Source organism: Dasypus novemcinctus, chromosome 8 (genome assembly GCF_030445035.2).
Source record: "Dasypus novemcinctus isolate mDasNov1 chromosome 8, mDasNov1.1.hap2, whole genome shotgun sequence".
Lineage (NCBI taxonomy): Eukaryota > Metazoa > Chordata > Mammalia > Cingulata > Dasypodidae > Dasypus > Dasypus novemcinctus.
In genome coordinates this window covers 59,534,610-59,562,395 of record NC_080680.1, presented here as the reverse complement: position 1 = coordinate 59,562,395, position 27,786 = coordinate 59,534,610, and the positions used below count along the sequence as shown (strand labels likewise).

Below are 27,786 nucleotides of genomic sequence, written 5' to 3'. Positions count from 1 at the left end.
GTTTGATATTATCATCCATACAACATGAAAGCAGGTACTACTGACAAAGATTCTTGGTTTTCGAGCAGTTGGCAGTTGTTAAAAAATTGATATTGCTCCACAGATTTTTAAAAATATTGCTTTCTTTTGGAAACCTGTTTTCTTTGTAAGAGCTCATGAGAATTAAATACTTCGAGTTAGATTAAAAAAAATTTTTATAGCAAAGAAAAGAGAACAACTTGCCAAGCTTATATAAATGACTCCAAATTTAGAAATACATCTGTTAAAGGTAATGCATATAGCTGGGGTTTTATAACCTTTAGCTAGCCAACAGTTTTACCACACAGTTCTAGATAGGATAAATGCGGAAGGTGCATTTTGATATATCCTGTAGAGGGACCCTGATTACTGCTGATACCGTAAGCTGGGATTTAAATGCAATAAACATAAACCCAATAAGCAACTCTATATGCAGTCTCCCAGTATTGCAAGTTATAGTGCATTTCCTAACAGAGATACTCATTGTCATTGCAGAGTACTTTGAGAAGTGTGTTTCTGCAGCATGTCCCTGCTTGGGTGGCTCTTTCTCTGGTTGGAACATAGAGTGTGTCTTCAGTAACCTTAGAGCCAAATAATTGCCCTGAACTTTAAAAATCAAATGTCATCTTCAGGATTTTCCTTGAGTTAGTGTGGTTGTGTGCGCATGAGTGTGTTTGTTGTGTGTGTGTGTGTGTGTTTTGGAAGGGAAAAATGGTTTAGGTCTCCCTCTAGCTAGAAAAGAGTTAATAAAACTAGATAGAGATAATGATCAATTGATAAATGGCTATTGAACCACATAGATGGTGTTAGATTGCTTCTTTGGCACTAGCCCATTTCCAAGTAGATTTGAATCAAAGGAAACTTTAAGTCATGGAAAACATTTTAGCTAAGAAACAAAAGTAAATTTATATAAATGATGGATCAGAATTAGGAAAATAATTTGAAAGTGCTCAGAACTTGCACAACTAAGCTGTGCAAAGATTAAGATGTCTTTGATCTAGCTGTTTGGTTTTTTGGATATATAAGGGTTCATTTTGTGTGTGCTTGTATGTGTACTAGTGAGTATCCATGACTATGAAGAGAATAGTAATTTATGCATAATGGGTGCTATATAATATTAATTGCAGTGAACTAAATGGAGTAGTACAATAAAAGAGAAGGCACAATTTTAAAACATGTAGTGATTTTAATTATATTTTACGTGTTTTCTTAATTTTTTTTGTTCTAAAATAGTTAGCTTCCCTTCCTATTCTTTTTCTGTCATGGTCACTAAATGTTTACCTTCTGTGCATTTTTGGAAAGCATTTATGTATAAAAGGGCATGAGTTTTTACATGGTTTAAAAATCTCCTTGCTGACATTTTAGTTTGTAAAATATTGTGTAAACGAAAATAAAAATGTGCTTAAATGTAAAATATATGTACTGTACATGTTCAGTATGTTTATTTTCCTCACCTGTAATTAATCAGCAATGCTGATTCAGCATAGCTCTATGTGTGTGTGCACACGTGTGCGCGCGTGACTTTGCCTGAAAAGACATCTCTTGAAGCCAAGAGTTTTAAGGAATATTAATTTCAGTATACCCATTAAGTTAGCTTTTGTCTTACTATGGATAAAAGTTTGTCCAATTTATCATTATGTACAGGAAATTCTATATATCTCATTTCTAAGGCAGAAAAATAGGTTTTTCTAGATTATGATTATTTTAATTTCTAAGTAAAAATTTAAGTAGCTTATGAAATGAATAACATTTATTGGACAGATTTTTTTATTATAAAGTTTTCTTGAATAGCGTAAGAACTGTAATATTTACCTGATCATTTCTTTAGGCATTATAAAAGAGTATTATGGCCAGTGTAAAAGGTTTCATAGCCAAGTTAACAAATAATTCACCACCATTATTTAACTACAGAAAAACTTGTAGCGAGTAATATCTCATGTATACTAGAATTTATTATTTTAGTCTTGTGTTTTCTGTAGGTAACTTGGAAAGTAGGTCTCTAAAAATCCTTTTTGTCTTTCATTTCAGATGAGCAAAGTTGAATCTGTTTACATGTAAGTCTTTCTGTCTAATATTAATAAAAGGACATTACAATCCAAAGCCAGTTCAGGTTTGGTGTCCCCTTAAATTATCTAGTAGTAGTTTGAGACATCACAAATTCACTTCATTTTCCTGTCTCTCTACAATTTTCTCTCATTTCTCAAAGGTATGATTTCTTTCTATGTACAGAAGAAGCTTTATAACATTAAAGGGCACAATTCTTGATTTTTGTAAAGGAGGCATTCTTTGGATCACTTTGATCAGTGACAGGTTGAGAATGTCTCTCTGCTCATCTTCTATGATAATCTGGTAGAGTCCAGAACCTCACTGTAGCCTCATGAAGTACTGTTAAAAGCAGAAAATGAGACCTGCTTTTGGACATGTTTTTTTTTTTTTAAATCAAGTTTTAAAAGATGATTTTTCTTTTTATTTTTTGGTAAATTTTGGGCATTTGAGAAAATAGCAAGTAAAATTATTGTAGCTACTTCAAAGGATAGAATATTCTAATATATTCTTAAATCTTTTCGGAAAGAAGTGAAACCATAACAGAAAAATGGCTGTAGCTTACATTATCACACAATGCTGGGGGGCAGTTACCATTTTATTATTGGTGAGGTATATTTAACCTGTTTCAAATAAATGTAGATCCTTTAATAAGGTTTCTTTTCAGTCACGAGCAAAATACTAAGTTGAAATTATAAATGACTCTGTGCATCATTATATAGTAATTTAGGATTCACCCAATGATGTAACAAAATTAACAACATAATTTCATTGTGAAACTGTATCTTATTAAAGAACAACTGTCTGACATTCTCTTACAGTTGCTTTATTTAACTTCATGCAAATATTATTAGTAGTGACATTTTTCTATTGTGCATTAGAGTCTCTCATTAGCATGATGTGTTAGTTATCACCAGAGAAGTAATTTCTTAGATAGGTAAGGGGCAAATCAAGAAAGCTAAAAATTAAATCAATGATTTACATTGATACCAGAGCATCTGCTCAGCAGAGATATGGCAAAGTAAAGCAAACTTTCTTACTAATGTAAAATCTAGCACATTTTAGAGAAATCATGAAATATATTGCAAGAAATATGTAAGAAATTGCTGGAATTCATTTAAAAACATATTCAATCTGAGTTTAACTCCAAGTAGTGTTTTAGTTTTTCCCATTCATATATGTAAACATAGTCTGATTTTGTTGAATCTTTATTTTAAAATGGAAATGAAGATTTTGTCTGACTTCCTACCCCCCAAATTTATTTGAATATTTATTCACTAGGCACATATACAATTTTTCTTATTGCTCAGAAGCATAATAGTATATCATGCTTTCGTTCTTCTTTGTAGTTCTTACAACACATTTTTATTCTAAATCCTTTTCTACTCAAGTAGACATCCTTTTAACATAGACTGTATATTCTTACTTAATCAGAAAACTAGGTGAAGCAGTTGATAGTTAATGGTCTCTGAAAATGACTTTGATTGCCAGACATCATCCATCCCTATGTCTCTTTCTGTACTTTTCTCTCCTCTCTTCTCACTCTTCTTACAGTTGGTGTGTTTTGGTAACTGTCTTATTAAGAAAAGATTAAATTGGCTAAATGTATGGTCTTGATGCTAAAATAAATATTTATAATAGGTACATAATTTTAGCTTGTTGAATTACCTAGCTGCTACTTCAAATTTAGGTTCTCTCCAGTTTGAAGGATAGAATGTTTTATTTTGAAGTTTTGACTATAGATATATACTCAAATATAATTCTTAGTGTGCATATTCTGATAATGTAAGATTGAAATAGGGATATTTGGGTAAATGTTAAAGTACAATTATAGCTTCGAGACAGATGCTTGTGTATTGGCCCATATTTTGTTATTCCATTTACAGATGCGCAGACTTCATTTAATAGATAATGCATAATTTGTAATGAAATAGGAAAATAATTAGGTCATGTTTATGGTATTCCATGTATATTTTAATGCAAACAAGACATGCATGAATCTCAGATGCATTAGGTGGCTTATGTTAAAAACTTACGCAGAAAATTCAGGTTTATTTTCAGCATGATACTTTAAATGAATTTGAACGTATAAGATAAGCATTTTGAAATTATTTCATTTTCTCACATCTCTTATCTGAAGACTGGTACTGTGTGTTCGTATGATTTGTAAAGCCTTTGCTAAGGTGAATCAAATAACCACAGTTGAAAATGAGTCCCTAAAAGTGCAGATATCTTATCTATAACTGTAGGTATTTTCATCATCATATTTTTGAGTATATCATAGCATTCACTGATGAATCTAATTATTCATGTGTAGATTTATGGAAATCTGATTAATGTAGTGACAGGACAGATTTGGGCTACCACAGCAGCACATCCTCCCACTGGTGTGTCAGGGTAAAGAGCTGAGGCAAATCCTCCCTAACTAATTAGATGCTGAGTAAGGCATCTCTGAGAAGTTGGGGCAAAAGTGAATGGGTCAAAGCCAAGGCAGGATTGCAAGGACTGTGGTGATACTGAAAGCATTCAAGTTTGCCAGGTCGTTGTGACACAGGGAGCTGATTCCAAAGAACAGTCCGTTAGAGATAGTGCGTGAGCTGGCGTCATGCACTTCAGTGGAAAACGAATTCTAGTACTTCTCCCTCCCCATCTTGCATGTATCTGCACACATTCACTCAAGAAAGTTACACTGAGCATCTGTTCTTATCAACTGGCAAAGCTTTTGAGAGGATTTTCCTTATAAACATGAAGAGATAGTGACTCTGCACAGAGGTATTTTCTGTACTTGGGACTCCAGATTAGAAAGTATATCAAAAGAAAAGAGGAGAAGAAATTGGAATTTGCTCTTAACTTGTGTTCATAATTTGGACCACAGTGTCAAATTAATCTAGGAATTAACTCCTTTTTTCCCCAACAGAATACTGTCAAAGAAGTTTTTAATGGTAGGGAAAACAATGAATCTTGGGATGAATTTTTCAGCGAGATAACTTTTCTCCAGGACTCCCTGTTTGTATTGTCAAAACAACATGGGTTATAATGGTTCCAAGATTTCCTTTCAGTTGGGGTTTGGAGCCCGGTTTGTTTTGCATGTAGAATGAAATTTTTTTAGCCACAAGAAAAATCCTCCCGTACCTTTTGTGGATGCTTTTGCTGCTAAATGACCACTCTATCTTATGGTCCGAAGATTGTTTGGGGGTCATAGGAAATTATCTTACCCCTGCCTGCCACAGCTGATGCCATTTTTATTTCTAGAAAAGCAGCTGGTTTCCACATTTTGCTTGCTGATCCTCACCTATAGAGGGACTGGTAAGGTTGGGGACAGAGGAGTCAAAGACCCTATCAGGGACCTTTGGTATCTGTTTTTAAGGTTTACAGTAATAAAAGAAGAGAGTCATAATTCAGGGATAAAAGCCTTTATACCCTGACATCTAAGAAAACATTGTGTAAAAGAGGAGTGGGATTTTTTTCCCTAAAAGTTAAAATAGTAAACATGAAGGAAAAACAAGGTGAAAAAAATATTCTCAATCAGTTCAAACTCTGAGAAGCTTTCATACGTGCAGAAGACATCCCAGAAATTATGCCAGAGGCTGTGACATCCTGGGCACCCGTATCTTCTCACTGAGCATGACTTGTATGACCTTCTCCCTCTCTAGTCTAAAAGAAAATTTGGGGAATGGGAAAAATAAAACTATCGATTCTTTTAAAATATGTGCATTCCCTGTAGGTAGTCTAGCAAATTTCCTCATATACAGTCAAATCCTAAGGTGAAAAATATATGAGTAGAGTTCATATGGGTGAGGAGAGTGTGCATTGTCATTCTGTTCAAATGCTCTGCATAGCGTTTCATGCCACAAAGTGCAGACATCAGAGAAGAGAGGAAGTGCTGTCTTTATTTCATTCATAGAGCTTTCCTTAATGGAAATGTGTGTGGAAAAACAACACATTATTCAAACTGGTTAGCTTAGAAATCAAATTCTTAGCTTATTAATCATCATTCCAATTAAAAAAAGAATTGATCCTTTAACAACAAAATAATATCCTTTTGTTTTCTTTCATTAAGCCCATCAGCTTTTCATTTCTCTCTGTTAAGAAAATAATCTTGAGTGGTAGGAAGTTATTCATTGAAACAATTGATCCTCTTGAGTCTATCTGACATCTTATTTATTCAATATTTTTGGACTGTAATGTTATTTTGGGTTTGTGTCTTGAGTGGTTGTTGATATAAGTCTCGTTTCCATTTGGTAGGCAGAAATTTACTTAATAAAATACGTAGTTAATCTGTCCCGTCTTCCTATTTCCTTTCCCATAGACCTAATTTCTTTCTCACTTTATTCTCCTTTCGCCTCCTCTCTTATTCTGAATTCCTCCTACTTTGACTGGCTCCTTTTGCCCCAATATAAAGTTAATGGATCTGATCTGTAGCAGTAATTCAGTAATGTACCTTTTGCCAGTGTATCACTCTGGCAAAGATATGGGAAAGAGGTGCCACCTTCAGAAGTGGTCCTCTGTGTGTAAGTGCTGACAGGACGGCGTCCCGAGTTTTGCTTTGTAAGGATTCCTTAAGTAAGGGAGTGATAAAAATGTGTAACAAGGGGCCCAGGCTTATCATTCAGAGGTGCTGAAAGGCAGCTCAATTGGATTCTTAGCCTGTATAAGAAAGTATGGAGCTGATGGGAGATTGTTCTTTTCTTTTTTTTTTTTTTCCTAGAGTTTTTGTACTGTCATTTTGTGCAGTTAGACTTGCATCTACATAAAAGAGCATTTCTTTAGAAGGAGAAAAATATATAAAGGCCTGTGCAGTAGGTTGACGGAATGACTTTTTGAGACAAGCTGCAGTTAATATGAGTTACCTGAAACATTTGAAAAAGGATTTGAAATGATGGCAGAGCCAACATTATGAAATTTAAAATATGCAACATATGTAACATGTGAGGAGGACTTAATACTATTTTGTCTTTAATGCATTTTAACTCATTGTCTCAGAAGGCAGAATGATTGCTAAAACTGACAAAGATTAAAAAACATCATTCTATATGCATCCAGTATTGTACCCGCTGTGCTTTTGTATGCTTCTTATTAATTTTTCAACTTTTTAAGGTGGCTTTTTGTGACAAAATAGTTCTTCAGGACCGGGTATGTCATGCTTAGAGTTCCCGGATTCTGGGGGTTTCAGAAGAAAAATTTCAAGATAATATCTTAACATGTAAAAAAACACAACAACAAATTACTTTCAGCTGTGTTAACAGAACGTAACTATTAAGCAAGAAAGAGTTTATAGATTTAGATTATTAAGGTGGCTATTTGGGACACCTAATCAGGCATAGGTGAAGAAAGCTGCCCACTACAATATTCTCCATTAATGCTGGAGGCAGTGGTCATGCCTCCAAGATATGGGAGAATAATTCTACACTGAGCATATTTATGAGAGTTTCTCTTGAGTGAGAATTCCTGCAAACAGTCTCTGTTAACCTCATGTCAGAGCCTAACTCAGCCTCTACCAGGTTATCTGATGCTTTATGTAATATTGCTTTTCTTCCATTTTTATTCTTTTTAGAGTATCTTGCTCTTGTTGGGGTAGAAAGGCATTCTTGCTATGGAAGATATTAAAAATTTCATATGACAATATAATAGAATCTTTATATAGGATTCCTAGACATGCAGAAAGTATATGCCTGCTCTGTAGGTTGATTAGACTTAAGTAATTTATACCTGTTGGAAGATTTCTTGATGCCTGTCTCAACTCATTGAGTAGAATGGATGACTAATCCTGAAGAAGCATTTTACACTAGAATGTCGTGTTTCCCTATACTTATGACCTTTTTACTCCTTGAGCACAGCTTTTGCAGAAGCTCAGTGTCATTCGTGGGAAATAATATTGTTTGTTTCCTTTTCAACCAGTGAGAAACTTCAGATTTCTCCGAATAAGTTAGGATAAAGAGTCCATGATGGCACACTCTCATTCAAACTTCAGATGTCTCATAATTTCCCTTCCAAGCTATTTTCTTTGTTATGTTGAGCAACTTTGGAAAGTAATAATGGGACTGATATATCTTAAAATATATTGCCAGTCCTTTTATCCATTAAAGGAAAAGAAGAGTTCTTCCAGTTTTACTTTTCTTTTGATATTTATCATAAAATAAGTAAGAAGGGAAAGGAAGAGTGAGTAGTCCAGCATCTGGGAGAGCTTGTTTCAGTAGCCAGCCTGGAAGCCAGAACCCTGGCTCTATACAGGTGAGATGTGTTATGGGAATAAAGGCCTTAGCATTTAATGAACCCCGCCTGCCTGTCAGCTTGTTTTTCATGTACCATTGTTGTTCAAATAAAAAAAAGTGTTCACAGCCTGTAGTGATATTACAGTAATGAAAATGAAGTGTTAATCTGTTGATAGCAAGCACATCCCATATCCTGTATCCCAGGCCACATTCATGCATGTATAATATATTCCAGGTTTTCTCATGACCAGAGAAGCTTGGAAATTCATTATATTAAAAACACCCTCTTGGTAAAAGTGAGAAGTTGGTTATTTTAACTGTATAAATAGTTATTTTTCATAATCTCCTAATAAATCAACTGCTTCATTCTTATTGAGAATTCTGATAACCCACTATTCCTGTATGTGTCAGTATTTCTGTACTTTTGATCTGTCTTTTGGTTTTTTGTTTTTTTTTTAAACACAGAATGCTTAAATGAGCCTCAGTACAAAGCAACTTTGAGATATCTTTTTCCAGAAATCAGTGATTAATGAAGAAAGGAGAGAATTAAGCAATAATAATGCCTTTTTCCACATATAACACATGTTAAATAGTTAAATAACACATTTATTATTTCATGCTTTATTTTTTATCTTAAGATAACAATAAAGTGAAAGCAAAAGCAATAAAAGTAGGCTCCTTCTACAACTGCTTTCCACATTTGTAGTTGGCCACCATGATGTGAACCTGAAGAAACTGCTTAAAGTTCTGCTCATCATAGGTGGGAATAGACCAAGATTCTTGTTCATAACTTCCTCTCTAAAATCTTGGAGTAGGTAAATCAACATTGGTATGATGAAGTAACTTTTTTGTAGAATTTTTTATTCATTAACTTTGTTTTTTCCTGCCACTTTATTCAGTAGTTATTTTTGGAGAAGTTTAAATTTTTTCTAAAGCTGTACATTTAAAGAAGAAAGTAAATAAATTTAGTCTTAGATTGTAGCAAGACCTTGAAAATAAGGGGAGCATTGGTTGAAGTGATATTTCTTGAGGGCTTCTTATCTTCAGGCAACCATGTAAGATCATCTCTTTAAGACGTACCTCAAGATACAATTTCAAAAGAAGTGCAAAGGGAGTGGGGAGACTGTTATTAACGCTTTGCATTAATGTGGTACTCTTTTACGATTAATGAAACAGAATAATACTTATACTGTTTAGCTGTAGTCCATAGTTAACATTAAGGTTCACTCTGTTCCATAAATCTATGATTTAAAAATTTTTTATTCTGACATAACCTAAAATTTTCCATATTATCCACTTTTAAATATACAATTATATTTACAATGTTGTCACTACCATCCACTACCAAAATTTTTCCATCACCTCAAACAGAAGCTCTATACCAATTAAGCATTAACTTCACAGTCCCTATACCCATCCCAGCCCCTGGTAACCTCTATTGTAGTTTATGAAAATAAGGCTTTAATTTTCAGAGCATTTTTAGTTTTATGGAGTAATTGTGTAGAAAGAACAGTTCTGATACCCCCTTTCTACACTTTCTGCTACAGTTCTCCTTTTAGTAACATCTTGTATTAGTGTGGTATATTTCTTACAGTTAATGAACCAAATCAATGCATTTTAGTCAACGAAAGACCACAGTTTACTGTAGAGTTTACTCTTTGTGTTGTATAGTTCTATGGGTTTTGAAAAATGTGTAAGGTCATGTATCCAGTATAGTTTCATACAAAATAGATTCACTTACCTAAAAATGCCTGTGCGCTATCAATTCATCCTACCCTCCTTCCTCCTGAAACACTGGCAATCCCTGAAATTTTTACTGATTCTAAAGTGTTGCCTTTTCCCGAATGTCCTATAGTGGAAATTAGGCAGCATGTGTGATTTTCTCGAAGCATGTGGCTTCTTTGACTTGGCAATATGCATTTAATATTTCTCCATGTTTTTTCATGGCTTGATAGCTTATTATAATTGCTGATTAACACTCCATTGTATGAATGTACCACAGATTATTTATCCATATACCTATTGAAGGTCATATTGGTTACTTCCAATTTTTATCAGTTATGAATAAACTACTATAAACATTAATAAAAAAGAGGATGGGAAAAGATAAGTTAATAATTGAGTTCCAGGTGTCTACTTCTAATTGCTCAGTTTTCAAACATCATGGAAAGCAAGGAAAAATGCTTCCCATAAGGAATGTATAAATACTGTCATTCAGATATTGAATTTTTATTACATCTATGGAGTTTATACTTAAGGTTTTTACTCTTTTATAATTCAACTGTGAATTAAGCATTGCAGTATGGTCATTATGATTTTGTGAACTGTCTACTTTAAAGTAGTGCAAGTTGTGAAGAATCAAGAATTTAGGGATTAGAGTCTGACTGTGAAAGTGGTACTTTCTTAAGGTGAAAATGGAAGAAAAAAACCCTCAGGAAGAAAATATCTAATTAAAAAATAGACTTTCAAGCATGTGGTCCAATGATGTAACAAAATCACAAAGTACTATTCTATAGTTGATGTAAATTTATTTAATTAGCTGGAATATGAGTGGTCATAGCCTACTTGATAGAATTTGCATGATACATAAACATTTCTATACTATAGCAATACATCAGAGAGAGCCTTTTGTTAATATAGTTGGACGAAATGTAAAGATACTTTGCCTTCTGCCAAATAGGGAACTTTTAATTTGTATGTACCATCCACTAATAGGTAGAAATGGTGTAGTGTGTGATTGGAAATAGATGAGAAAAGATTTTCTTCTTGCACTTTTCAGTTAAGGATAAAAAAGCAAACGGTGATTTTGTCATAGACATCTGCTTTTAGTTAATATCATTTTAAAAGGCATATGCTATGGCCCTTGGGGTCACTTGAATGCACAATAATGTCGAATTAATCTAAGTATAAAAGTCAAATTGTACCTTACATGTGGAGCCATTGAAAGTGAATATTTGCTATTATAATATTCATGCATACTAAATGTTGACTTTCATAATTTATCATGAAGATGTATCCTATTTTCATATTAGTGTCCATTTTTACTTAAGTATATGATAGCTCTAGAGAGGAAGCATAGAGCTTTTAACATGTGAAGGAACAAAATGCATGTAGTACTGAGTAATTTGGAATGAGTATCTTGTCGGGGCTGCACAGAAATGGGGGAAGGAAAACCAGTATAAAAGTTTGTTAGCCCACTGTATAAGACTAGGTCTTCAATTCTGGATTTAAAGAAATAAATTTAATTACCAAAATGAATTTCTTTTATTTTTTTAATATAAAATCTACCTATTGTCTTACATTGTGTATACCCATATAATTATACATATAATCTCTGTTCCTAGAATAGCCTTCCTTTTATTGCCCACAAGTGTGCAAATTATCTTTGGAATGGTGTGACATTTTAAAGATCAGGAGTTGCTGAAATGCTGTGGAGGACCAGAAGGCATTCATCTCAACCACAGTGAGGTAGTCACTCCTCACCTCTAGGCCATTGTTGCCAGGTGGGAATGCAAGCTTACTTTTGCCAGATTGTCTTTCTCCTTTTAAAGGAGAAGCCTGAAGTCCAGATTTTTATGTGAAATCTCCTCATTTTGAAATATTGGCAACCTATTAAAATATTTTTAAAACTGTGTGGTCCATACCAGACTCATCTGTACACTGTATTCAGCCTACTGTCTGCCAGAAAGAAACTTCTGTTTTAGATAACATTTTAATGGATAAACATTTTAATAGTTTATTTGCATGTGATCATTTATCTTGGGAATTCCCCACCCAGCCAGGATGAACTGAATTCTTGCAATATTTTTTTTTTCCCACAATTTAAAAAAAGTTCAATAAATATATTTCTGGTGCCAATAGTTTTGCTATATAATAGTTTTTCTCTTTAGGACCAAATATCTAAAGAAAAATCAAAACTGCACAAAATAAAAAAAAATCGCCAAACGATTTCCATAAAGGTAGAAATTTTAAGAATTTCATAATTATAGGGAAAGGAAAGATGATTTTTAAATTCTGAAAATATACCATGAGTTGTGTCAGTAATTGGTGCAGATGGAAAACTGAATTCAACTATCAAAAGCTTTTCATCTCACCTTGAAGCAGTAGATTCTTGGCCGTGGATCTTTGTGGGATTGCTGTAATTTACCAGGCAATTGATTATGATGTCATGAGGAGGAGATGGACCACAGGGGGAAAACATTCCCATACTAATTTGTGTAAGGCCAATATTTTATACCTGCTTTAAGAAGAGCATCATTTATATTATATAAGATGAGGTTTTCAATGTCTTGTCTATTTTTTTTTAAAGAACTCTTTAAGGAAATAATCTATTCATAATTGAAATTCTCCAGGTAAATCAGATATCAACATTTTCAACAGAACAGGTAATTAATTGGCTTGGATTTTAAATTGAAGGCCATTCTGTCATTGATTTTCGCAGGAACAGGAAACAAGAACATCTTGTTAAAGTGATCTGCAAAGGGGGCCTAGGTGTACATATGTTCTGTCTAGGGTCTTATAGAACAGCCTGTAAGTGTCAGACACCAGAGTGGAGCCATGGCTGATGTAAACATAACATGCTGTGGGTTTGCTTCCAAAACTACAGAGAAGAGCTGAACTGGGAAAAGACGAAAGATTAACAGTTTTTTTGGTTTTTGTTTTTAATAGTAAGTAAGGTATTTCAAATCTAGTGACTGGTGCAGCTCGTAACGTAGCATCTGTAAGTGTATTCGAATGATATTGCTATGCCATGTTCGAGAAGTTCCTCGTCAACACAGCTGTGGTTTACCACTTTCAGAAACCTTTCAACTGGGAATTAGATAAAATGTCTTTAATACAAGGAGAGTGATGAGCAATGGAGGATAAAAGAATATACCCTTTAGATGATACTAATTTTTATAAAATAACCTTTGTGCCTTGTGTTTGATAGTTTTATTGTTCAGTGTGCCAGGCTTACTTTTAAAGCAGTCATTTCTCTTTGCTGCGTTTATACTTTTTGAGAATGGTGTAATGTGAAGGTAACAGGGACTAAGTGGGTGGCAAACATTAAGTCTTTCTAAACCAGAATAAGTGTTTTAATTTTGGCTGTCCTACCTAAGTTGGAAACTTAATGCGGCTTCTTTTTATGGTTCAAAGTAAAAGTCTTTGGAAAAAAAAAGAGCAAGCCTTCCATTCTAAATACCCTGGAGCTGTTAATTTAGTTATTTCCAAGTTGACATACTTTTGTGTAGGCATGACAGTGACACCAACCATTCACATTAAGCCTTAACATTCCACAGAACCATTTCAAGTTTATTATGAGTTTCAAAGACTTCTCATCCCAAGGGAATATCAAGTTTAAGCATGTCATTTTCCCATAGTCATAGTTAGCTTTCTTTAATCAAAAAGAACCTTTCCATAGGCTGCTTTTCTATAGGTGATCATTGAAGTTACTTCTCCGTTTGGTACAGAGTCATTTTTCTGACCCATTGTTGCTGCCCTCTCGAATTCCCTAGATATACCCTGTTGGCAGTGGATAGAAACTACCCCAATAAAGGCAGTGTTCATCACAATTTGTTTAAAGCTCTGAGACAAAGTCAACATTTAAGTCAGCTTTATTTATAAATCTCATGTCATTGATCCTGTTTTACCTATCCCAAGCTGAGTTTTCATAACAGTCCTAAAAGATATAGCCAAGGAATAAAAGAACATGTAAATTTTCAGATGCTGTCCTAGTGTTTGGAGCTCTACACCATGCAAGGTTAATGATTTGGAAAACTATGGACTGCACAGCCCAATATCAGATGATCCATTGCTTCCCTTCTTAGGGGAAGGAACTCATTTCCTGAATGTGTCTATCCTTTTTGAGGCTCCTGGTCTTCAGTTCTCACCTCAGTTGATAAACCATCCCTATCTAGGACTTGCATCTCAGAGATGGAACTTGATGGACTAGACAGAATTGGAAAGGTCATCCTAAGGCTGTTGGCAGACTGTACTACTCTTTGTTGTTCAGTGATGATAATGCTACAATAGCAGTTAATTGGATACATTATAAACTGGGTTACTTTAAAGAATGTCAAATTATCTATTTACTTATTTAAATAACTGTTAGAATGCTTATTCACAAGCTGTCTGAAGTGTATTTTCAAAAGAGATCTTAATGATATTTGAAATGTCAGGGAGGGCTTTGGCCACGGGGGATAATCTATGCAGAGTGTGTCCCCATTGTGTAGTTTTGCTTTAGTGAAAATACTTTAAAATTATACTCATCCTTTAGAGTTTTCCTGTTGTCTGAAACCTAGTGACATTCCTACAAATTTGAAGATTCAAAGTGTTGGTTCATTGATACTTAAAATCATATTATGAATTGCTTTTTATTTTTTCTTTAAGATTTATTTTTTCTCTCCCCTTCTCCAGACCCTCGTTGTCTGCTCTCTCTGTCCATTTGCTGTGTCCGCTTGCATTCTTGTCAGGCAGCACCTGAAATCTGTGTCTCTTTGTTGCATCATCTTGCTGCATCAGCTCTCCATGTGTGTGGCACCACTCCTGGGTGGGCTGTGTTTTTCGCGTGGGATGGCTCTCCTTCTGAGGCACACTCCTTGTGCGTAGGGCTCCCCTACGTGAGAGCACCTCTGCATGGCACGGCACTCCTTGCATGCAGCAGCATTGCACTTGTGCCAGCTCACCACACGGGCCAGGAGGCCCTGTATGAAACCCTGATACCTCCTATATGGTAGGCGGACGCTCTATCAGTTGAGCCACGTCTGCTTCCCTTCAATTGCTTTTTAAAGGAAAAAGAGTCTTATAAAGCTTCATTTCCTTCCATATTATTTCCCATAAATATAAAATGTTCAATTTTTTGTTTTAGGTTATAACTTTACACATAAAGTGTAAATACATCATATTTTCATATCTTCAGATTTACTTCACAATTTACTTATTGAAATACTAGTTAAACTATATACAGAATTAATAAATGATCACCCTACTTATTTAAGGCAGGGACACTCTACTACACTGAAATAGTTGTGCATTTGAATGTAATTTGAGCAAATTGTAAGCTGAAATAGATTTTTTTGTGGTATCAGTACAGTCTTTATTTAATTTTTGTATATAGCTAGAATCTTTGTTTTAGTTTTCATCAAAATAAAAGCAAGTGAAGTTTCAAAGTTCAAGGTGCTTGTAACTTTCACTAATTATTTTCACTTATCAATGTACTTTGGACTAATGACTTCCCAAACCCGGGATTTACCAGGTAATTTCCCTCCCCTGCTTTTGTTTTGCCCTAATTGGATTGGGTAAGGAATTCTGGCATTTCAAATGATCCTCCTTTGGTCTCAAACTAAGCCAAGAAGCAGGGAGATCCCTTTAATTTACCATTTCGAATCATTGAATAGAGCAGATTCTGCCCTGCCTTCCTTTCCTGCATACCTTCACTTGTTTCTTATTGAGCAGATAAGCACATCGAAAGCAGAATATATTCCGTCTGTACCAAATAATGGAATGAAATCAGTGCTCAAATAATTTTTGTTGCAGTTAATTAAACAGCCAGAGGGAACTGAACAGAAGAGTTGAAATAGAATGGTGAGCATTAAGTTCAGACGCTGAACAATGTTTGACAACAAAGTGTAGTGAGTTTTGTGTTATAGGTTCTTCATGACCTGAATATTTGTTGAAAGGACTTTCTTCTTCTTTAAACTAATGGTATATTTATCTTAGAATAATAATAATTTCATGCTTTTCATTTTTTCTAGTTGACCCATTCTCCAGACCTTAAAATTTTTTTAAGTGGATGTAAATTCCATTTTAATTAGACCAGTGCAATCTAATACTGCAGACTGCCGGGAATGGAAGAAACATGCTGGAAGTTAATACAGCCCAAATCAACCATAGCCGGATAATTCCCCTGATCTTTGTAACAACCCCGTTCCCCACCTCCACAATTAAATGACCCTGTTGTGCTGGAGTTTCAACAAGACATTTAAGGTTCATTTAAAAAAATAATCATCCTTTACAGCATTCTTTGCCATTGCATTTCTCTTCCCCTTGCCACACAGCTGTCACTGGTATAGGAGAAAGATTGGGGGGAGGGGTGGAGGAGGAAGCCCTGTTCAAATCGTGTCACGTAGCACTAATTCATCTGCTCTCATTAGAGGGAGCGAGGGACAGCAGTGATGGCCAAGAGCTGCACTCCACACATGACACGCGAACAGTTTGGGGAATAGAAAATTGCTTTCTCAGGAAGCCCAGCCAATTAAGGACTTGACCATATTGAATGTCAAGTGTTAATTTAGGTTTTTCTTCATTTTCCCAGTAGTAATGCGGGTCCTGTGATGAGCAAATACATGTCAAGTAAAAGTTGATTGCATGAAGGACCTGGGTATTATATGTCACTGACAAGTCACAAATATACTGAAGTCTTTTAACCCCTTAGGTGAGTGTGGTGGGGGAGGGAAAGGGAAGAAGGGGATTAAGGGTACTATAATGATAAGAAAAGATAGCTTATGTGGGGGTCACTTGGATGGGATAGACAGGAATGGTAATTCATGCAGATACCTGAGATAGGGCGCAAATCCCTTGAAAGGCATACATGTATATGATTCTTTCCCATTGCATACACACTGCCCAGCATGTTTATTTATTCTGTCTCCTAAAATTTTGTGAATAGGGGAAAATTGCATACTCTATGGTCTTGGACTGGGAAATTCCTTATTATCTCCTTTCACAAAAATATAACATTCATTAATTAATACTATTTTGGACATTTTGGCTCTTTGGCTCAATGTAGTTGTAACCGTTTCTGGCTATTTATAATTTCAGTTTCTAATCAAATATTCATTTAAAAGTATTGACCCCATGTAATAGCATGTCATAGAAAGGATGCTGTTTCTGTCTTGAGTATCTGTAAGGAGGTATTTAGCCAATAGAAATGAGCAGAAGGTCCATCTTTATCTTTCATTTCTTTTTGTTCCCAGTTGTAGAAAGGAAGAGATTCAAGCTTTAGGGAGTGAAGTAATTTTGACTTTTTAAAAAAAGAATCTAAATGTTGAACTTTCACAAAAAACAAAACTAAATGTTGAACTTTGTGCATCATGTATAGCATCTCCTTTCCATTCATCAGCATTCGTTTACACATGAGTGTCCTGAAAATAAAGAGAATGTATGTTTCTGTTGCATTTGTACAACTTGCAAATAAAAATGCCCCTTAGTTTCAAGTAGTGTGGTGTGTAGGAATCTTAAATTGAACCTCAGAATGCTTACTCAGTTTGGTCGTTTTTTCTGAATGAATAGAAACACGTTCCCTCTTCCTGTCTTCGTTGATGTGATCTTAATTAAAATACTTTCTTAAAACTCACTCCCTTCTATTTATCCCAAAATTCGAACACACTTGCCTTTGTGTATTGTCAGTGCTTACACCCTGAAAACTTAACTCTAATGATGCCCTAACTTTGGCAGCAGAAATGGTTGACAGATCCTGCCTTTCCCTTTCTGTCCTCTCGCCCTCAAAGTTGGAAAATATTCTTTCGTTATGTTAAAAGCTAACCAAATTTACATTGTGGAACAGTTAGGAAACAGTTCCAAGAATTTAATGTTTCATAAGCTTTTCATAAGAAACAATCCCTCTAATTAGGCTCCTGATTGTTGGGATGGAATATTATCAATTCTTTAACAGCTCCGCTCCCTGTCCAAGAAAATAAGCTTAGCATTTTCTCCCCTTCCCATTTTGATAAGCTCTATCTGTAGAACTCGGGTGGCATTGTGAGTCCTGTTTAATTACAATCCAATTGTCAGCAGCTTCTCTTCTGCTGGGTGTGCTGAGAGACTTAAGTAAGTTTCCGTAAAGTAAATTCTGATGATGGCAGCTCGGGTTGCTGATTCAAGTTATTCCTTCTCTTCTGTGTCACTTTTGACGGATGGTACCTAATGTAATCAACCACAGGCCAAGAAAGCCTTTTAGTAACTGGACCATGGGTTCCCCTCCTCCCTTGAACGCCCCTTCAGATTTTCAGTCCTCCCTGCCACCCCCACCAATACTTCAACCCAAATAGGAAAGCGAAAAAAGAACAGCCATACCACCAGGACAGTCTTTTCCTAAACTTCCCTTTCCCAGTGGTGAAACTGAAGCTGCCTCCTTGGCGTGTGTTTTTGATAAATTTAAGAAGTCAAATCGCTGACACAGATAGATAATCCAAGTGTATAGGGTGAAGAGTTATAAATTAACACATTATTCCCTCTTAATGTGAAATACTTGAGAATGCATTTTCTCAGTCCCCTGACATCTACCCAGTGAGGGCTCGCATTGTACTTTTCAAGTGGCATTGATTTGTTAAAGCGCTGAATTAGCATCTCCGGCCAGCTGCCTTGATCTACTGTTGTGTCGTGGGGCTCCAATTCCTTCTCTTTCCCCTAGCCATCCTTTTTTTCTTTTCTTTTTTTTTTAACTTCCCCTTGAACTTTCTTTTCTAGGCTCCTTTCCATTTCCCTCTTCCCCATCTCATTCTTATTCTCCTTTTTTCCTTTCCCCTGCTTTCCTGTCCCTTGCATTTCTTTCTGGCCGGTTTTCTTCCCGTACCATCTCTTCCTTTTCCCCCTTTGTCTATACCTCTCCTTTACTTTCTTATCTCTGCTTCTGTGATTTTGGCCTCACTGTTAGTACGTTAAGGCCAGGGCAGTGGATTTAGCCAACACATGGCTCCAAATGGACTCTACATTGTAGAGATAAACATATGTGTGTGTGTTTATGTGCTTTTTGTAATAGAAGTTGGTGAGAAAAATCTCACCTGTTTTTGTTTTCTAGAAAATAAAGGTAACTTGCAAAATTTTTAATATGCTAAGATTTTCTTTTGGTTAAAGTAAAATGGAAATCACTGGTGATTATCATAAATTACATTATCTCATATATATCCACTAAAATAAGTTAGTATTTCTGTAAAACTTGAGGATTTTAGAATTCTTCACATTTCAGAGAACTTAGTGATATGAATTGCTTTCTGTAGCAGTTTTATATTGTTCTGATTCCATTTATTTGTGTTGGTATAATTTCATATATAAGTATTTCATTGTGGTTTTTATCGCATTCTGCAATTTCTGAATATGTTACGTATTCCTGTGCCTTAGCAGTGAGTATTTAGGTTATAAAATTGGTTGACAATTTGTTTAGAAATAAAATGTGATTAATTATCAGTTCTTTTAGTTATGGCTCTCAAAGTTCTAAGGGTCTGAGGAAGGAAATGGATTGCAATGGAAAGAGTTTAAGGTGTTGCATGTGCAGGATTAACAGACATTCACTTTTTTCTTTCTTTAGATATTGACCCAATATACTTTGAGTTACTCTGTTGATTAATTTGATATAAGCAGAAAAGTGTTTCTATCTGAATTAAATAGAAACCATCTTCTGTAATTTTATCTTATAGCTTCATTTGGTTGTCTTTAATTTTATGAGTTTTCCCGCTAATAACATAAAAATTGAGATTTGAACATTGATCAAATTGATTTGTATATTTGTGTTTTACATAGATTAAAATGTCGGTTTGATTTCAGCATTTTCATTTTGTAATGGAAATAGTTCGTATAGGTTTTGACAACCTTTGCTTCTGTGGTGGGTTAATTTGTTTTTCTTTTCTCCTTGGAAGTAAAATAGAATTCTTCTTAAAATTAATTAATTGCTGGCCTCCTCTCTAGACTTAGCATACTTTGGCCAAGGTGAAAGGGAGTAGAACGACTTTTTAAAGGCATGGTAATGTCTGTTTAAAGAAAAGAGAAAACGGCTTTTTACTAGGGCTTAAAACTAATTTCAGCTCCAAAGGAGAAAAAAATTATGCTAAAGAAGATAATTTGGTTGTATTTTATACATGTGTGCTAACTTGTTTAAAGATCGTTATTTTGTATTTTAGGGTATTCTTTTAGATGAAGTAAGATGTTTTTTATTTGTTATTGGGAAGGGACATGGCCTTACTCTAGGAGACTGAAGCTGAAACCTTCTACCTTCTGTAGGGCTGCAGTTCAGAGTCTAGTTAAGGAGGGACTTACTGCTTTTTGGAGCTGACCAAGGCTACAGTAGAGAGAAGGAATATTAGGAAAAAGATTGAAAGTGAAAGTGACCCAGAAGAAAATAGTTAAGAATGATCAGGGGGAAAAAACAACCAAAAAACAAAACAAAACAAAACTGGAACACGTAATGTAGTAGTAGGAAAGAAGTTGAAGGGTAAGTAAGGGATGTTTGGGGGGGTGGGGTATGGTATATGGCAACTTAAGAAATCAGTACTTTTATGATCAGTTATATAAAGAGCTACTTAGCCATCACAGCCACCTTTTTAAAAACTTTTAAAGTGATTTTAATTTTTCATTTGGTGTATATATGTTTTCCTTGTTTATTAGTTTGTTAATTATGTTACTGGGCAGCTAGAAATCTCTTCACAAATAATACATCAATAAATCTAGGTATTTTGATCTAATACGGTCGCTTATTTATTTTGTGATAGTACTTTTAGCCACATGAAATGGTTAAGTATAAAAGCCTTGGTATTCACCACCTTGGAGTTTTTCTTTCAAGATTCTCAGGAGAAATCAGAATTATTTCTGTTTTTGTATGTTCTAAGGCTAAATTAAATGTCACTTAAATGCAGAAGAACTGGGAGCTTTGATAAGCAGTCCCCAAAGCAACCCATTTTGTCAGTAATCATAACCTAATTATGAATGCAATGTAAAGTTTGCTTAAAGAAAAAAGTCCAAAACCAACAAACAATGAATGGGGGTCGGGAATCACATCAGTATGCAATTCAAGGAGAAAGCATCCCTACACTCATACAGGAGACTTTCAGTAGTCGCAGTAATAATAGTAGGAAAGAATGCATGGCACCAGCCCAGGTTCCCGTTGAGAGGAGCAGGCAATGGCTTGCACGGTGTGTTGTCTCTGCACAAGTTCCAGGGTGACACATGCCTCAAAAGCCAGTCACAATGCGAGGGTCAGGGGTCATGTTCAAGAGCTGGGTGTTGCTGGATAAGGCTGAGGAAGCAGAGGTGGCCCTCTGCGCTCAGTGTGTGGGTCTGTATACTCTTTTCCCGTCAAAGCTGGCCCAGAGCAGCCAAAAAAGCGGTTCCTTGGCAGGGTTTAATGGCAGGATGATGTAGTCTGTTGTGACTAGTGCATTCCTTTCAGGTTAAACTAGGGAAATGGCATTGTGTTAAAATTCCAAGTCGCATGAATGTTTTATTGCCACAAGTGCATTTAGCCCTCTAGGGGAGTGTGTGTGGCAGCGAATGGGGGTGGGGGTGGTGACTTAGCGACTCAGGAACTATCTGAGGAACACTTCCCTTGGAAAATTTTACCCACTAGCGTGAAGCTGATTTGCTGTGATGGTCACTTAGAAAGGTTTCGTTTTTTTCCCAAACTGCGGCTGTTTAAAGTCTTGCAGTCTGGACAATTAACAGCTGAAGAAAATATGACATGACATACTCAAAGAGTTTGGGAGATAGAGAGGAGGAGTGTGCCAGAAAGGAGCTGAGCTGCCTTCTTGTGTAAACTGCCCAGGCGAGGGCCCCCTGCCCCGGCTCATCCCTGTCCCCTCCTTCCCCACGCTGGGCATTGCTGCCTGCCCGGAGGCCGGGAGTGATTTGTTAACCTTGCACCACTGACTGGGAGGCCACAGCAGCTCATGGTACTGTATGTTACCATTACTCCTCCCTCATTCCTTTTCACTGGCTTGCTTTCTTTTTCTCTTTTTATTTAACCATTTCTCTATAATAACGGTTTATGTTACATGGATACAGTTTTGGAAAGCTGAAGGTCTGAGTTTAAAACAAAACAAACTTAAGGATGGTGGATTTTTTTTCTCCCTTGGCATTTAGAAGGGCTAAATTGAACCATTCTTATTCAATTGCTGCCAAAGGTTTCCAGTGTGACTTTAAATCAGATATTCTGGAAATGGGCCGTTTAAAAGATGCAGGTCACCTGGGCTGTGCATCTTGTAGAGGGACTTTGTTGTGAAACTACATGAGCACCTTCAGGTCTTTAGACTATTTCGTTGCCTCAAATAGATTGATTTTGACGATTGCCCCCACCTTACCCTCCACCCTTATCCAAGAGAAACTCTCACAGCCTCATTCACTATCTCAGTTGTTTAGGCTTACTGAGGGTATATATGATCTGATTTTGGTTGTAATTGTACATGTTACCTGTAATGCTTTGGATTTTTTCATGATTAATCCTACTCAGGTTAATTTATAACAGATTAAAATGTGGATGTATGGAACAGCTTTCTGATTAACTTATGCATTTGTAAAATATTCTTGTGTCTTTTTCCCAGTAAATAGGAGAAATATAGATTATTTTGGGCTTTCCTAAGAGAAGATTTGACTTTTAGTTTTGAACTACCTTTCTATTTTTCTTCACTTTGACATTTTAATAATTTGTTTGTTTTCATAGTTTTATGAAGTATTTTTTTTTCTTACAAACACACACACATAGATACTTTGTGTGTGTGCTTTGATAACTGCCAAGTAATAACAAGGAAAAACTTGCAAAGCTGTTAAGCAAGTAGTTTCCCAATTGATATGCTATCATTCTTAAACAAAAATATTATGTGACTAAGAAATTTAACTCACAGATATACTATAGAAAAGTAAACTATGAGTATGTGTACCCTATTTATAATGTTTTTAGATACATGATTTGTATATTTTTATAAATGGATGATTTTTGTCAAAATAGACTGCCTGTATTTAATCTGATTAATGTGTTTTGTATGATGGTTTTTTGATCTTTTTCAACAGACATACTAACATTTTTTAATGGCTGTCTTAAACCAACAAGCAATCAACTAAATAGCAAAATCAAGATTTATATATAGACCTGGCACATCAAGTTTTAGTGAATTCATTAGATATTTATCCTTAAATTCTATAGTATACCCACTTTTTAGAATTATTTCTTTTATTCTAAGTTTTGGGTGCAGTAAAGTTATGATGAAAGTTTTCCTTGGTTATTTATGTTTTTTAAGTTGTGAATTTTAAAATGTGATTTTCATTAGACTATTAAGATTACTTTATGCCAAGAAATTTTTTTTTGCTTACAGGCAATTTCAAGATTAATTCTTTACTAAGTGCTAGAAAAAGTAATGATGCAAACTAAAAGGTAATCTAGCCTATATATTTAGATTATCTAAAAATATATTTGTATTCCTGATCATAGAAGAAGCAGTTTTTGGTTATAAAATGTGATGATATGGTTGTTTTAAACTGTTTCCAGTTTGATTTATTTAAAGTTTATTGAAGGTTTGCCTATAGCATCCAAGAATTGAATTATTCCAATATCACGTCTCAGTTATCTTAAAATTTTTTCCTAAAATTCATACTTTCTTAAAAATATCACCACTTGTTCTTTAAGCATTTTTCAGTCCGCACTGTGGCAGGTGCTAGTATTTGGCATTGGAGGCTTTGTGGAGGGTAAGCCTGAGCTCAGATTATAGTGCCACCACATAATAGTCTTGTATCCTTGCTTAAGTCACTTTATCCCTCACCTTTATTTTCTTCATCTTTTAAATGAGGGAAATGACAGTTTTAACTTGAGGGTTTGTCAGGGAGTTTAAATAAGAGATAGCACTTGTGAAGCTCTAGGATATAGTAGGTGTTCAATAAACTTTAGACCTCCACTTTGAGCTGCACTGTGCACAGGGGCTCTTCTAGTTTTTTCTTGGAGAAACGATGATTTTGGAAATGAGATATGTTTAAATAAAATGTTTTAATTTCTTTTAACAAGAAATGGAGATAATAGGCATTAGCAGACTTTTTCTTCTTTTGAGGATTTCTTAGGTCATCCATTAGTTTAAATTTTTTCCAATGTAAAGTTCTCTCCACATTAGCCTTCATGGATGCCAGAGTGATGCTGTTATTTCTGTCATATCATTTATAGCTAAAGGTAGACCAGAGGCAATACTGGCAAATTCTATTGGGTACTGTTTACCTTTGTATCATATGTTCTGATCATTTGTTTGAATTGAAGCTCCTGGCCTTCTTATACTCATTAGCACTAGATAGTAGAGCTTGAGACTTGATTTTGTAAATAAGACCCCAGCTTCTGGCTTTGTGAAAATTCAGTTGTGGTAATGGAATTAAGGTCACATTAAAGACGATAATGTTTACACCTCTCAGTAGAATTAAAATAGCAAACAACAGACATATAGATCTGGGAAATATTATATCCTCATGTACAATCTTGCACAATGCCTTAAATGTAGTTAAGGGCTTGGGAATTGTTTGTTGAGCAATATAATGTGCTTTTTAAATTGTTTCTTAGCCTGGGACTTTGCTTTTATTAAAAATAATTATTTTCAGTAACAGTGTTGTAGATAGTCTTTAACTAACATTTTTGTTTTGACTAACATCTAGTTCCTTTTAGTCAACCCTAGTTTGAATCTAATATACAGATCTAAAATATCTGGCATACCGTTACTTTCGCCTGTTACTGAGGGTAAAGAATTGAAAATTAATAGCTCATAATTTCATAACTACTCTTGCCCATACTATGTGCCAGCTGTGGTACCCACATTTTCTTAATTCTAAAATATTGTGTCCAGCAAGGTTGAACCCATGCCCTTGCTAGCCCTTGCTTTTCTTTTGCCACAATCTTCATCCGTCTATAATTTAGGCTAGCAATTAAAAAAAGAAATGAAAAAATGATAGAACCTGTTTTTTTCCTCTCCTTTATAATAATAATGATGATGATGCTGATGCTGATATGTAGAATTGATAAATATCAGAACTGGTCTAGATGAAAAGGGATAGAGCTACAGAGTACTATCTTTTAGGCGTCTAAAAGGAATCCATGGAGTACCAAGTTAGAAGGGCCCCAAAAGGGGGAGGTATAGCACAATCTCAGTCCCCTGCTCTGAAAGTTAAAAGTTTTGTTTGTTTTGTGCTTGCAGGTGCTATTATGGGTAATTCATAGAAGAAGTAATCTGTATAGTTTTAGAAAGAAGACATAATTAAGGGAGAGTGAATGTGGGGTAAATAACCTATAAAAAAAAAAGTATGGCTATTGCTTTGTAAAACTTTTCACAAGGTAATTTTCAGGGTACATAAATTTTGCTATTTTTTTTTAAAGCGGAGGTGGAGAAATTAAAAAAAAAAAAAAAGGTACCGGGGATTAAACCCCACACCTTGTACATGTGAAGCAGGCACTCAACCACTGAGCTACATCCTCTGTGCTGGGCACATAATTTTGTTTAATCCATTTTTTTGTAGGTAAAGTCTTAAAGCATCAAGCCACATTTCTACGTCTAATTGAAGTCTGTATCTACAAGTGTATACAGACTCTTACTGAGATTGAAAATGCTAAAAGGTTTTTGAACTGTTTGTGATGGTATGGCATATCTGTTAAAGGTATATATATATATCATGTATACGTATATGTAAGTGTAAGGATGGGAAATATGGATAGATTTAAAGATTTATTTATTTCTCCCCACCCCCTCATTTTTGGCATTGCTGTGTTTGTTGTGTGCTGGTCTTCTTTTTAGGAGGCACCAGGAACCAAAGCCAAGGACCTCTGATGTGGGAAGGAGGCACCTAATTGCTTGCACCACCTCCACTTCAGCTTTGCTGTGCCTCTCGTTATGTTTTCCTCGTGTCTCTTGTTGTGTCAGCTCACTGTGCCTGCCCATCACGTCAGCTTGCTGTCTTGCTTGTCCTCTCCAAGAGGCATGGGGAACCAAACCTGGGACCTCCCATGTGGTAGGCGTGGGATCAATTGCTTGAGCCACATCTCCTTCCTTCTAATATCTTTATAAGCCAAGAATTTCAAGTTTACTCATCTCCTAAATTTTTATTTGGATTTTGTATAGTATTTCATTAGAAATAAAATTTCTGTTTCATGAGCATGGTGGAAAGGTTCTCAAGTTTCAAGCCATATAAATTTGGGCTTGGATCTATCTCTTCTTTATGCATCTTTGGAAAAGTTAGATAACCTCTGTGAATCTCAGTTGCCTCGTTTATAAAATGAGGCTTATGGATGATACCTGTGAAGTCTGACACAGAGAGGTTGAGCTGCATTGGCTGTTGTGAGCAATTTCTTCTTCTGCACTTCATGTATAGTTAGTTTGCAAGACTTATGTCATGCTCAGCGTTTTGTATCAAGGGCGGCACAGGGTTCTTAATACTTAACATCATGTATATAGTTTGCCTTTTCCGCTCCCAGTTGAAAAAAATACCTGTGTCATTTTTGCAGAAGCTTACTTCTGCAGAAGAAAATGAGAGTGGTGAGAAATTTCTCTTTTCTCACTCTTCACTGAGAATCAGTCACTGAGCAGCATAATTCTAAAATCTTATGTGGCTTTTGGGTACTTTATGAACCTTTTTATGGTACCCAGAACAAGGCACTGATTCAATTAATACATTTCCATCAAGGGACTATTCGTTAATCTCTCCTCTTCCTTCTAACCCAGGTATGCTTTTTGTAAGGGACTTTTTGATCCAGTACTGTGATTGTCATTCTGAGTAGGGATGCTAGTTCATAGATGTGCAAGTTATTGGTAAGCCTTCAAACAGAACAAAGGAAAAACTAAAACAAAACCCCAAAATCACTAAAACAAACAAAAATAAAACCCCTTCCAAATTTTATGAAAAACGCAGTACTTTATAAAGAATCTGAACTTTGCATACTAATTTTAATTTTAAATAGTTTTTAGCATTTTATAAAAAGGATAATTATTGGGCAGATCTGAACAACTAATAAAACTACAAAGAGAGCAAAAGCTATGGTATAGGCCATGGCCAAGGAAACATTTTATTAATCTTTTATTCATCTCTTCATTTACAAGTGTACGTACAAATGCATGTTTTGATATGAGTTACATAAATGGCTTATATGTGTATGTGACTTCTTTAGCTCAACTGTGTCATAAATATCTTTCCATGTTTATAAATACAGATACCATTTTAATTTTTAATAGATTCCTAAAATGCCGTTGTACCATAACTTTCTTAATGAGTTCTTAGTTTGTGGACATTGAGACTATTTGACAGTTCTTTTCTTTTATAAAGAGTGCTGCAATATGAAGGACCTTGTTAGCACTTGTATGTTTATTTCCTAAAGGTTAATTCTTGAAAGCGTTATAGCTGTGGGGCAAGGGGTAAACTTTTGCACAGTTTAAAACAGGAGTTGGCAAGCCTTTTCTGTGAAGGGCCAGATAGTAAATATTTTTAAGCAACCAGATGGTTTCTGTAGCAGCTATTCAACTCTTTCTCTGTAGCTTCAAAGCATAGGAATGGAATGGGCGTGGCTGGGTTCCACTGACTCTTCATTTATAAAAGCAGGTAGCAGGGTAGGATATGGCCCACAGGCAGTAGTTTGCTTTCTCCTAATTCCAATCAAAGTAGAAATTGGGGGTGGAAATTTTAACCTCCACTTGGCTATAAACTGCTTTCATAGTCTTAGAAATATTATCCTATCTAAGGGCATTATAATAGACTGATTACATTCTTTACAGATATATGACAATTAACAGTTATTTTAAAGAGCTTATTAAAGGAGATTTTT

At 35.2% G+C, this 27,786-nt stretch overlaps 1 protein-coding gene across 11 annotated transcripts in view; it reads left to right on the top strand.

The window, feature by feature from the left end:
• Positions 1–27,786, top strand: part of BNC2 (basonuclin zinc finger protein 2) — a 454,270-nt gene that overhangs the window by 152,899 nt on the left and 273,585 nt on the right. The window contains exon 3 of one of the 11 annotated variants that reach the window (XM_071216750.1): positions 2,047–2,072. The exons of the other annotated variants lie outside the window; for them this stretch is intronic. The gene's annotated coding sequence lies outside the window, so the exon portion shown is untranslated. The remainder of the gene's footprint in view (positions 1–2,046; positions 2,073–27,786) is intronic. 11 annotated transcript variants of the gene reach the window in all.